Raw genomic sequence first — 13,611 nt, 5'->3', positions numbered from 1 at the left:
GTCTCGATGCAGCCAAGATCTAATTAACTACATGCATTATCACTGTTTATATGTTTATATCTACCATGATTGTTAGCTTATGCATATATATGAGCTGGTGTTTTGAGTGTATAAAGAATTAACGCAAGGAGGCTTGAATCCTGCTCTTCCTTTGAGGTGAAGCTTTCCTTCACAGTCAGCATGCATTAAGGTAAGCACCAGGATGGTGATGTTTTTTTCCCTGTCTGAGCAGAAGATCCCACCTATCCAGCAGGCACCAACACTTCTCAGGTCAGGTGATGGCATGAATGGGAGAGGTGTGAGGGAGACCTGAAACATCCCAAGGGAGAAAAGAGATGTGCAAGGACATACATATCACTGAATCAACATCCCTTCAATGAAATACATGCTCTGAATCAGGTCTTGTTTAAAGACAAGTTTCCAGCTGAAAGGTATGTAAGCATGCTGAGAGCATTTTAAGTGGATAAAACAGAGAACAGTTAGAATAATCTGTCTGTAAGTTTTCTTTTATTTCTGCACAGCTGCCTCTAAATAAGGAGATCGTAGTGCTGATCTTTGGATTCCTGAATAAATTCATTCCTTACTTTATCTTCAAGCCTGTCTGGTGGTAGGAGTGATTTAAGGATAACTGGCAAACCACCGTCATTCCATTCCCAAAGAAGCAACAATTCAGTAAAGGGGGTGGTTGGACCTTTCTCCTAGAAAAGATACAAAGCCAGAGGTAGCCAGATGTTTCTCCCCAAGTTGCATGGAACATTTTGAAAGTTGATAATGAGGCTTGGAAAGGAAGTCTTCTTGGGACAGAGCCTATCTCTGGAAAGCTAGCAAAGTGCCTCAACATGGAGTCTCCAGCAACTTCATGATGCTAGGGGTGGCTGAATCTGGTGAGTTTCGGGATGTAAGTGAGGCTGCTGCAGCTCCACGTTCATGGATCTAGCCTGTAGAGAGGCTGAGCATGTACTCACACACACACACACACACACACACAGATCAGCACAAAGAGGAATCAGTGCCTTTATCGGCACAGCCAGCACTCACGCAAACATGAACAGCACAGACAGCCCAATCCTGTTCCCCTTCTCTGGGGGATCAAGACTGAAGTCCACTACTGGGATATACACACAATGTATGGGTCATTTCAAGTGCTGGTCATAGACATTCTGTCCTCTAGTTGGCACCTAGCTCCTGGTCTCCTCCTGCTGCTGGCGCTCGGACTTGTGAGCCCCAGAGGTTTGTGGTCCCCCTCTGAGTGCTCGTACTCTTTAATCCTACTAGTCTGGTCTGAAGCTTGGGTAGCACTCACACAAAATGACTCAGGACAGAGAGTGCACCCTTACAGAAGCCAGCTAGAAATAGGATTTAGTGAGAATACCGGATGGTGGTGATGAAGCACAGTACTCAGTTAAGCCAGTGTACACTCAACTGGGCCCTTTTATCTCCTTTTCCCCTCTATTTCCTCATGTTTGTTATCCCCGCAATTCATCTTGATGCATCCATTTTTCCACCTCTGTTCCTTTCCATAAGCATCCCTTACTGAGACCCACACATTCCCACAGTCCCCTGAAAACCTCCCGTAAGAAATTTTATACAGTCCTCAACTTCTCCTTCCTGTGCATACCATGCTAAGTCCTGCATCCTGTTAGGCAGTACCTCCCTTTCCTGTGCATGGCTGTCTGGCCCATTTGGCTGTCCCATCATGGGGTGTTTCACACCGGTAATGGTCTAATCCTTCTCCTTTGATGGTCGTAGCGAGTTGCCGATTCAGTGGGCCCTATTTTCACTGCTCAGGTCACTAGGCTGCCTCCATCTGTCATCGATCCTTGCTGGTCTTACTGCTTGCTGTGGTTGCCCTTTATTCACATATCTTAACACATAGAAACCTAACGTTGCTCTTTCTTTGGGGGGGCTAGTAAAAGTAAAGGCCAAGCAGAGCTTCCCACAGGGAGCCATGCTGCCTTGGCACGCCTGGCTGCATGGAGGAAGTCTAAACTACGTAAAAATACTTCTTTAGCGCAGAGGAACAGCTGGATCTCTACCTCTCCTTGCATGCATAAGACAAAGCTTTCACAAGTGATCTTGATGGCTTCCATCTTGGAGCGTCCAACTTGAAACGCGTGAAAGGAGCATGATTTCTAGAGGATTCAGACGCTAATGAAATTCAGTCCTCTGAAAGCTTCATCTTCACACAGAACAGAGTCTATCCCCTTCCCTGAAAGCACAAGTGCCATGTTTATCCTCAGCATCTCTGCCTCAGATACTCCTGGAACTGAAATAACCCCAGTTGCCATAATTTAATTAAACTATTGGTTTGAAATGTCTGAGTGTTGTATTGAGACTATGTGGAAAATATGAGCACAAATAATTGTGTTAGCTAGGAATAATGAGACAGCTTGCAGTGTAAGACTAGAAAGGCCGATGGTCAGTACGATCCAAGCTGACAAATCCTGACTTTATGGCATTAGGCTGGTCCTGTTGTGGACTGCTGAAGAACTGAGACTGTAAACATTTATTTTAAAATGGGCATCCAAGGGCATGTTCTGGATCATTTGTTACTCCCTAGTGTGATTGTGTGTATTCCCTTAATATCCATTATTGATATTAGCCCAGCCAGTGCTTGATACTGCTTGAGCAAAGCCGTTTGTGAGAGGGAGAGCACAAGAACTGGACTTACTGTTGGCAACATCTAGATCACAGAGATGCTTAGAGACTGACCACAGCTAAGGAGGCTTTGGCTCCTTTTATTTATACTCAGATGGCTTTTTTCCTTACTGACATCATGTTTATTGGCACATTGCTCAGACTGAAGAGCTCTCCCATGAGAAAGAGGAGAGCTGTAAGGAAGCATCACAGCAGCTGCACAACGCTCTCCGCCTCTGAAACAGCCACTGGGGTTTATCAATCCCCTGTATCCGGGGTGGGGGGCTATGCCTCTGGGCTTTGCACTTTGCTTTAGCAGCAGAGAAACCTGTGACAGGTCTGTAGCGATAGCCTTCTGCTCCGTCCTCCTGGCCACTTCAGCCCTGCTGAGGGGTCTCCCCGTCCCCAGCCCCTCCTGGCAACTCCTGCCTGGGCAGGTCTGATTTTCAGAGGGAGGCAGCTGGAGGTGGCCATTAGTGGGGAGAAAGCAGCGCCGTTGTGCTTGCTTATCCCTTATCGACATACTTTGAACAAAAGACCATAATGCTTGGTGGTTTTATTGACATACATTAAAAAAAGCCTCTGCCAAGACATTGGGAAGTTATGGCAGCTAATTAGTAGAAAAGCCATTAAAAGGCATTTTATCGTAAAAGTAGCAAGGTGTGAAAACTGTTTTTGTTTGTAAGGCTGATCGGTTGTCTGATGTTAGTTCCAAGGCCAGATCGTAAAGCAGGGCTGCTTAACGTAATCATTAAAAAGTAAAAACCTTGATTTTCCAACTGTTCTGAAGATGTTATTTTTAGGGCGTGTGTTCCTGTTAAATGTATCTATGTGCTCCTAAACCAAAACGGTGTGAAAGGAAACAAATGTGAGACTTTTGTTCACACCAGCAGCCTGGCTGATAGGGCTTTCACAGTGGGAGCCTGCTTTCTGGGCTCTCTCAAAAATGGAAAAGCAAAGCTTAGTTCAGCCAGAACGCAAACCAGAGCATTAAGACTGACGTTGGACCAGGCCCAGACTAAACAAGAGCGTGGCTCATGTTAGCCCAGATCAAACCTCTGCCTTTCCCGGAGCTTGCTCACGAGCTCCTGAGATAGTCACAAGGACTGTGATGGGTTTGTAAACTCTGCTGTCAAATCTATGGGCTCAGGGGTCACCCCGTTATCTGCTGCTGCTGCACCGGCTGCTGGTCACCTTCTGCCCCCCACAGCAGCGTCTGCCCAGCACAGCTCTGGGGAGAGGACATCCGAGCACAGCTCTCCAACCTTGTCCTGCCCCAGTGCCCCCCGCTTTCCCCAGCCCTTCGGGAGCCCCGGCTGCCAGCTGGGTTGTAAACTGCATTTCGCTGCAGGAGCTCTTGCTGCTCCGTTTCAGCTGCCTGCTGGGCCCTGCGGCCAAAGGCCCTGCAGGCTGTTCTCCTCAGACATCACAACAAGGAGAAGAATGTAAATAATCCAGGCATTAGATTACGAGCTTCTGTGGGGAAGAAAAACCCAACCAAACAACAAAACCAACTCCAACAAAACCCAAAATGCCGCAATATCCTACTTCTCTCTGCCTGAACTATTTTCCTGGATGTTTCCAGGGGAAAAAGTCAGTTTATCTTTTCCCCCTTCCAGGCTGTTGGGTAGCTTTCAGGCATGATTCAAACTCCACTGAAGCCAATGGAAAGTTTTCAAGGTCTCTGAATCAAGCCCCGAATACCGGGTGGTAAAAAGCGTGAGTATCCTGCCTTACACTCAGCGTGAAAACACACACCTCCTGCAAGTGTTGCATGTTAGTGCTCTGTAAGTAGTCCTCTCCCTTTCCCTGTTTCTCCAGCACACGAACAGGTCTCTCTGGTGATACAGTAGTTGAACCTCTTCTCAGAAAGGAGGATGGGCCTGGCCCCTTCTAGCCATGAAGTTGCCATTAGCAATGGAGTTGCACATCACAGGAATGGTCCTTCTCCTGGTCCTTGACTGCATAATTTCACACGGAGCCCTGCGGCGGTGACTCTGTAACTGTATGACACTTTACCTGGTAACACCGTAGGTCTCTGGGTAACACACCATCTGCTTTGAGTCGGGCTGAAGAACTTTACATGATTTCTGTGAATAGTCACCAAACTGTCCATTTGGCCCAAGCCATCTGTGTTTTAAACTGTCAGCCTTTAAATTTTATTCTCCGATATGAAAACAACCTTAGATAGCAAATTTTTATTGGCAGCCTAAGAGATGAGACATTGGCTGATGCCACAGCCGGATAAACTTCTACAGACTTGAGTGACTACTGATGTGAGCCCTTGCACCAAGGCTATTAAAGAGGCCAGATGAGGATTTGGCCATAAAAACAGTCCCACATGCAGACAGAGCGATAGAGGCTCAGATGACGAGAACTGTTTTAAACCCTCTGATTCACTCGAACTACTATGAGTTAGACCAGCTCTGCTTCCCAGACCTTACTTTGCAAATAGCCGAGGTGAAGGCTAAAGACTTACCAATGGCTACATAGGCTCTGTTTGGTACAGTTTGTGCCAGGCACAGCTCAGGACAAGGTTTGCCAAAGCCTCTCACCAGGCTCTTTCACAAAGGCACTGAATCTTGTAGCAAAAAACACACACTCCCCTCCTCGCTTAGCATCATTTTCTAGTGAAAATGAACATCACTTAGCTGTAAGGAAAACCCCACATCAAGCCACTACTTGTTATGGTAGCTTGATTTTTCCAGAAGTGATGCCTCAGGTGAGTTTCAAAATTTAAATTTCTGATACTCTTCGCATTTCCCCAAAGCTGTTTTTTCATTAACTTTTTTTTCTAAGCTGTTACAGCTTCCTCAGAAATTCGGGGTCTCTGTGGCTCCCTCCAGCTTTCCTCCTCCTGACCATGGGACTCACTGAATACCACAGAGCCACAGAAAAGCAGGGCTGAATCCTCTGCCCCTGGGCAAGATCGGCTGCAGACATACCATTTGACAGATGTCCTGACAAAATGTTAGCTTGTTCTTAAACACCCATAGCACCTATGTGATATTCAGCAGCCTTCCTGAAGGGTTTCAGCCTTTTTTACTCATGCCTGACTCAAGCCTTTAGCTCAATCCATCAATAAAAACTCATTAGTCCTGCTGCGGTCAGTGGAGGCCCTGGAAGGTGCTGACCAGAAGTCGCTCAGGTAGGGGCACACATGTCCTGGGTGGGTTAGGTTAGGCAATGTGGACACCCTGCTATGTGCATTTCCATGGTGTACCAGACTGATTTGGAATAAAACTCTTCTAAGGATCTTCTCCCAACCCCCATGGTGCGGTAAAGGCCAAAGGGGTGAAGCACATCTGGCCAGCTGTGCCATAGGTGCTCAGAGAGGGTGACCAGTGGTGGCACCACAGGTGGAGACATGCAAAGATAAGTAAGAAGAGATTTTTTTTTTCCCATGAAAGCTGTTCGTCAAAAATCCTCTTCTTGGTACCAGTTATTATGAAAGCTGCTCATACACGCACACCACAGCACACAAGAAAATGAGAATCTGATCTAGGGCTAGTCCTCAGTCACCTTACATCTTCCCTCCCCTGCTATCAGAGTCTGGGCTGTTGTGACCTCTGCATTGTATGGCAGAAGAATCATTGTCCTTTTCTCACTACAGTGTTAATGCTGGCCATTTCAGACAAAGTAATTGTGATTTCTTTGTGGATGGGTTAACTACACCTGCATCATTGTGGTAGAGGTGAAAAAAAAAAAAATTTCCTAAGCAAAGGTTTTGCACCCTACTTGCTGGGGTACTATGATTTCCCAACAAGCTGGCAGCATTGTATAGGACCACACTGAGCTAAACATTTCATAATGTCAAATAATTTTGGGTGCCTAAACGATCTTCAGAACAAAAACATTTTTTCAGCCTGTAGGTGTACCCAGACAAGTGAGATACCTGTGGAAATGGTGTCAATCCCTTGGGAATGGTCTATTTCTCTGTAGTGCCATGGCACAAAAAGCCTCTACCCTAAGCAGTGTCCCTGGCTTTGTTTAGGATCACTGCTGTGTACTCAAGGAAAAGCTGTTGGTTTGGATTGTCTGAGGGGGTTTATTTTTTTCAAGTATTATTTCACTACTTAGAGTGTACATGTTTTCATAGCCTACACAGACTTTGCAGTGGATCTTGAAAATATGCAAAGCTGGGTTTTTTTTCCTTAATATGCAGTCACTTTTAGGGATCCCGCACTGTACAGCACAGTAAACAAGCAGGTAAGGCTGTGGGGCAGTGACCCTGCTGTGGGCAGCCCATCCTGCATTGATTAATTATTATTATTATTGTTGTTGTTGTTATTGCTATTATTATCAAAACTGCTAACCATGGTAATAAATATAGCAGCTGTTTTAGGTTAGCTTCTATCAGCATCTCCCGTTTTAGTGAAGCAAGCTCCTTGCTGAAACTGCTTCCTGCTGCAAAAGATTATTCTGAACCACTTCTTCCATCATGCTCACAACAGATACTTTCCAGATACTCTAGGTCACCAGACACTCCTTGGAAATATCAGATACGTCTTTTGTGAAGAGCTCCTGTTTTTAACAATATATTAATATTTCAAGCAAATACTTGGCAAGTCTTCAGATTTTGCCAGTGGGTCCTAGCATCTTTGGAAAAAAAGGAGATTTATGGGCAGTGCTGGTGGGTGGAGGGGTGGACATCAGGCATGTAAAAGCATACCTTGTGGTTTTAGTGACGCATGAATTATAATCACAGATGGTAGTGGGGTGCATTCCAGTCACTGTGACAAAGATAAAAGGCAAGGCAGAGTTTTGCGTTACTAATTATTTATGGGAGCCTGGTGTTCAACTATGCAACGCTGCCGTGGGTAGATTGCCTTTCAGAAAAGTACTGTAACATTAGCTGTCCCCCAAAACATCCACTCAGTTATTTTTGCATAGATGGTGACATGGCAGAAGTACTACTTGTCGTACAGGTGTGACTGGAGTGCAGGGCACTTGGGAGTTGCTCCCCGTGCTCCCCAGGTAAGTAATATTTTACCGCAGAGCCTCCATGGAGCAGGGACACGGGTCGCTGCCCAAGAAAGAGGGTCTCAGCCATCCTGCTCCATCAGGGTGAAACTCCAGATGGGTGCAAGTCCTCTCCTTCCTGCCCTTTCTTTTGGCCTTTCTCTCCTCCCTCTCCCTTCACTCCAGATTACAATCTGGACAGTTTTAATGTGTCATCTGCCAGGCACCTTTTAGCTTACTATTATCAGATGGCTTAGACAACTATTGCCTTGCCCTGGTCTTGGCTGCTCATTCTTATCCACAAACTACCTCCCCTGCTAGGCTGAAATAAAGTAGCTTTTTTCAAAATTTTGTCTGTTTTTTTTTTTTTTTTTTCATCCAGATTGGTTGCTAGATCTGGCATGACAGCAGCAGCAGAGCTGTGGGAACAGGGAGAGGGGTGACTTTATAAGCCGGGTCCTGCAGCAGGGCTGCCACATGTGGAGAGTGTTGCCCTGGTCAGCAACCTGACGGGCTGAGGGGAGCCCTTCACCCACCCCTCTCCGCTGAGTAAGTGTAAAAGCAGTGTTGTCCCTTAGTATTTCAAATACAGAGGGAGTCTCTGGCTTCAGTTTGAGGTTATTCCTGAGCTGCCAGACACCTAAGTGGATTTTTCGTGGTGTAAGTTTGGTTGTGCAATGCAGTCATTTTATTTCCTGGGATGTAAAGTCAGATGTGCACATATACAGAAGGCAGTGTACAAGCTGAGGGCACGTAGAAGCTACAGCTTAAATATCTACATCTGTTTGAGTCACCTCAGGCACCACGTACAGCCTGTGGAGCCCAGAGCGCCGTTCAGCTTACCCAAAAGTATGAGGACATCCTCACTTGTTTAAACATCCTCACTTGTTTAAACAGTGAGCACTGCTAAAACAAAACAAGACAAAACCCCCAGCTATTAGCTGACAAGACTAGTACAGAAGAAGAGTTGCTCCAAGTCAGCCTTCAGTTGGAAATCAACCCCTGGTGTTCTTCTGAGTTAGCAGAGATTGTCTTCAGAGCTGAATTCGGAGAGAGAGAAGAGCAGGAGAGCCCACCTGTGATCCACAGATACCTTTTTCAATTTTTCCCTTTTGCCACTCAGAGCTTTTCACACAGCTGTAGCAGCACAGCACCAAAGAAACTACAATGCCGCCTCCTAAAATAAGCTAATTCGTGCGCACGCTGGGCTGGGCTGGGCTGACACAGGCTTGCAGAAGAAGGTTTTAAAGCGGAGCTGCTTAAAGCCTGCTAGCGGATGGCAGGTTATTTGCATGTCAGAAAACACTCCTGCTGGAGACAAGCAACCATAAACACCGACCCTTTACAAGCCTGCTTTCATGCTCAAAGAAACCTGATGCTCAGCCATGTGGAGGAATGATTTCTTTCCTCTCCATAGCAGAAAGTTCACTGAAATGGAAAGCAGCTCTTACAGCTGAGTGCTCCAACTGGAATTATTAAGTATTTTTTAATAGCTGGCAAAATGATGCATTCACTTTATCTGTTATCATGTAAATACTTTGTACTAAATGCACTAAACCATCTTTTGCAAGATTAGATTGGATTAGACACATACTATAAAAATTACTCTTAATGAAAATGTTTAGGTCTGAAAGAGGATTTAAATATTATTTTCTATCACTTTAGGGCCTTTGTATAAAGGAGAATCTGGTCCTTTATGTTTAAATGGTTTAAAGCATCCAGCTTAAACTGCATTACTCAGGAATTTCCTTATTGCCATTAATAGCCCATGCTTAATTTGAAGTACAGAGGAAGAACAGTAATCAAAACCTCAATTTCCAGGCATTTTCTAATTCAAACCTATCATCTCACTTTCCTATATTAAAAGATGTGATTTATACACTAAGTTAACAGACTCTTAAGACACTAAAAGCAGAGGTTATAAAGCATATAGTTTACCTGAGCTGCCTCGAGGAGTCCTTCTATATCGCACGTTTGCCTGGGCTGAGCCTTTAAGGCTGAGTTAATTGGGATTTAACAGGAAAATGCTGCCACAAGCTTACCAGACCGGCAGGCACAGCTCCCTGCAAGGATGCCCTCCTTCTGCATCCACGTCACTGCGGTCCCTGCAGATGGCGGTGGCCTCTTTCCCCACATAAGGCTCACCCAGCCCCAGCCAGGTGCCCTGCAGCTCCCCTGCGGTTTCTCCTTCTGCAAGGGTGGCTGAGCCCGATCTCTGGGGCAGGAGAAGGCCCTGCCTTTGGGGAGAGCAGCTCTCAGAGCTGGGTCTGGATGGAAGTCAGGTGCATCGCCTGCAAGAGTCCCAGTGAGGCTGCTCTGGGTGCCATCCTCTTCTTCAGCTTGTCTCCCTTGAGCTGGGTTTTGTGTTACGCAGCCACATGCAATGGGGGTTTCGTAAATAGCAATGTAGCTATCAGATGGACAGACTGCACTGGGGACAGCCATTTCCCCACGGATGCCATTGCTGTCATGGGTGTTCCTTCTCCTCCACCCTCTCTGAGATTAAACCTGACTCTTTCCCCTGTCGCAGTGGGCAAGAGATGCCAGGAGTCAGCCCGGAGGGGTGAGGGAGGTGGGAGGAAATGTCTTCGGTTTGCAGGACAAGGGGCCCGTTATATTCTTGGTACCTGGATCCATGCCCACCCCACTGCCCTCTGGGATCAGCTCCCAGCCCTGGCTTTCGAGCCCATGACCCCACAGCCCGAGGAAGAGACCTAAACCTGTGCTCAGCTCCAAGAACTGTACATGCTTGTGGCGTTTCTCAGACAGGATGGACATTCGCACATGTTTAAATCTTTTCCTGACCCAGGGGTCTTAAGCACGTGCTCAGAGTTTCAGGATCGGTTCCAGGGAAATTGGTTTCGTAATTTGGAAGCCGCTTCCCAGCCGCATGCCCAGCTCGGGAGGGCATGATCCTGCCTCCTCGCTCACAGCAGCACTGCTGTGTCTTCCCCTCACCCGTGGGCACGCATCATGGTTAAAGGTGATTTAACAACCCTCAGGCCTCTGCCAGGGGTTTTAGCCTTTTACTGGGGAATCTTGGCACCCTTCAGTACATTTTATTTTGAAAGAAATTAAACTGCTTCCACCTGTATGCTTAGGTGATTTTAAAATGTGTTTTTAAGTTATCTGAATGGTCAGTTAATACTGTACAAGATTTCATATTCTGGGGAAAAAAGTCTGCATTTTTCACCGTCCATTAGCCCTGCAATGACTAGCTCCCTGGAGGTGTGAGACCATTTTATAAGCACACAGCACGGTGGCAAGCCTGGCTCTTGCAGAGGGAGCTGCCTGCACCTCTCTCCTCTGTAACCCTGTTAAAGCATGGCAGCGTGCAGGCAGGGAACAAGCGTTACGGCTGGGGCCGTCCCTGCTGGGCCTGGGTGAAGCGACTCCAGCGTTCACACAGATGATCACACTGACCGGTCTGCTAGGCAGAGAGAGAAGAGGCAGCAGGATTTTCACCCACACACTTGCAAAAAGGCAGGTGCTCCCCACTTGTTTGTTTGCTAGTGAAACATGAGTTGGCCTGGGGAAATTCAGCTGCAAGGCAGTCCGTATTTGGAGAATTATGTGGGCTGTCTGTTTCAGCTCTCTGTATTTTATTTTTGCTTTTTTCTTCATTTCACAGAAGTTTATTGAGAATACTGGAGTACCTGAGGGAGGTTTGGAGCTGGTTTTGGATTGTTTTTCAGTCCCTTTTGATCTGGAGACATGGTGTCCATATCATCAGTCCAAAACAGTGATCCAAAAAACCCCAAAGCTTCTGCTCAGGGCCTGCCTTACATACCTCTCCTCGATCTACTTATTTTCTGTGCACTGTACAGCTCTGCTCCTGCCTGCAAAGGTCCCTCCTTTCCCAGGGCTTAAGTCTGAGCGTTAGGGTCAGCCACCTCCTGTTGATGGCTGAGTCCTTGCCCTTACAAATCTCTCTCCTGTACGAGAGCTAACCCTCTGCTCGCGGTTCTCCCCTGCTGGAGAAGCTCGTTTTGGTTGCACCACCTTAGGTCTTCTATTGAGGGGTGGCACAAGAAAACCTAAGCTGCGTGAGGTGAGCGTGGGTCACGATGGTCACAAATGTGATGGGGAAGTTTCAGAAATAGGAGTTGAGCATATCTAGTAGCCTATAAATAAACAACTTTGGGGCCCAGGCTTTCGGACACACGTATGTGTTACAGAAATGCCTGTTACAGCTCTTCAGCACTTTAAAACTGAAGTTATAGCTACAGGCACACGACGAGGAGCTAGAGTGTGAGGAGACCTGAGACATATAGCAGGTCACATATGGCATTCGTAAATTATGATAGAGCAACTTCACCCCCACAGACAAATGAAAGAGCTTGCGGGAGGCTACCTGTGACCCTGGTCTAACCTGTCAGGCTACATCTGTCTTATTTTGGGCCAACAGGCACTGCCTCTTAAGGTGGCAGCTGTAACCTAGTCTGTCTACATTAATCTGTCATACTCTCTAGCTGCCTCAGTTGCCCTGCCTTCTGCATCCAGAAACACAGCCTTGAGCACTCCCAGTGACCATGTGCCTGAGGGATCAATCACTTCCCATGACTATCAAACAAAGAAAAAGGGACAGGTTAAATTGTCATTAAAAAAATGCAATGAAGGTGTGATTGTGCATTTGTCAGCTCAGTCTGTCTCATGTGGAGATAAGCAGTGTAGGTACAAGGTAGCCTGAAGGTTAGACGGACTGCCAATGCTTAATTTCTCCAGGGATGTGCTCTAGATGAAGCTGTACTCTACATCACAGTCTCCCCTGCCTCTGTGTAAGAAGCTGGCTGGATTAAGTAAGTACAGGTATGCAGGCTCATGTAAGCATCACACCTTCCCCTTGCATGAAGACATACTGCTAGGTCTCGCTACCTCAAAGGCTTGTATATCTTATTTGTGCAAGCCTAGACATCCCTATTATTTGGTGTATCTTGACTTCCCAAAAAGGAAAGCTTTGAGGAGGTTTTCCTGAGGTAATTCATTTGCCTTTTTCCAGTCTCCTATATCCATTCCTCTGCTCACTCACAGGTTCATTTCCCTTCTCAGAGCAACATTCACAGCTGGCAAATCTAGCCAATCTTTTCAGTGTGGTGCGTGTTTCCACGGATAACTCTCCCCATGGCCATGCCACTGTCAGCAAAAACCACTCTGTCTGTCCTCCTGCCCGAGCCCCCAAACACTCACCCCCGCTACCACAACACAGAGCGCAGCTGGCTCAGCTGGGCTGATACAGCTCTGCCTGAGTCTGTACTGAGAGAACTGAGCCACCTAAAAATACTCTTAAAAAAATAATAATATAACCCAACCAGTTCCCCTGCTTGGTTCAGCGTGTGCTCCCCACAAGCAAACGTGGCAGCACAAGTGAAGTGGGAACATGGCATTGGAAACCACTGGTGAAAGTGGGGAGGTTGGCAGAGGATCTTCTAGCTGGAGTGGCCACAGAAAGAAAATCTGTGGTATCACAGAAAGCTGCTCGCACCATGGGAAGCTGTCCTGGCCAGAAGGTTTCAGGCTGAGTCTCTGTGTTTGCAACCATCCAATCCCAAGAGATCAGAATCAAATACAGTGCAGCAGGTTAAAGGAGGTGGCCAGAGAATTTCGAGCATGAGTCATATCTGTGGGCTTTTCCCCAAAAAGAGTTTCTTGTCTAGCATATCTCTAACATCACACAGAGCCCACAACTTACACCTCAGATCAGCATTATCTGGTGTGGCAAGGTGGCCAAATGACTAAAATAAACAGGAGAGCTCAACAGAAGCCTCCTGCTACGTTTGGGTTGTAACATGATCCTGATTTCACCTTTTTTCTCTTGTTAAGAGGGCATACAATCTGCCTCAGGGACTCAAGTAACAAGAAGAGTTCAGTCTCATGATTAAGGGGAAAAAAGTATTGGGAATAATCTGTGCATGGGGAGCAATGCCATTTTGAGCACAGTTTGGGAGAGTGCTTGTTCAGTTAACAGATAAGTCAGTCGGTGGACAAGCTTTCAGATGAAGCTCTGATTTGTTC

Source organism: Gymnogyps californianus, chromosome 1 (assembly GCF_018139145.2).
Source record: "Gymnogyps californianus isolate 813 chromosome 1, ASM1813914v2, whole genome shotgun sequence".
Classification (NCBI taxonomy): domain Eukaryota; kingdom Metazoa; phylum Chordata; class Aves; order Accipitriformes; family Cathartidae; genus Gymnogyps; species Gymnogyps californianus.
The sequence above is the reverse complement of the archived record's forward strand: the minus strand, read 5'-3'. Positions refer to the sequence as shown.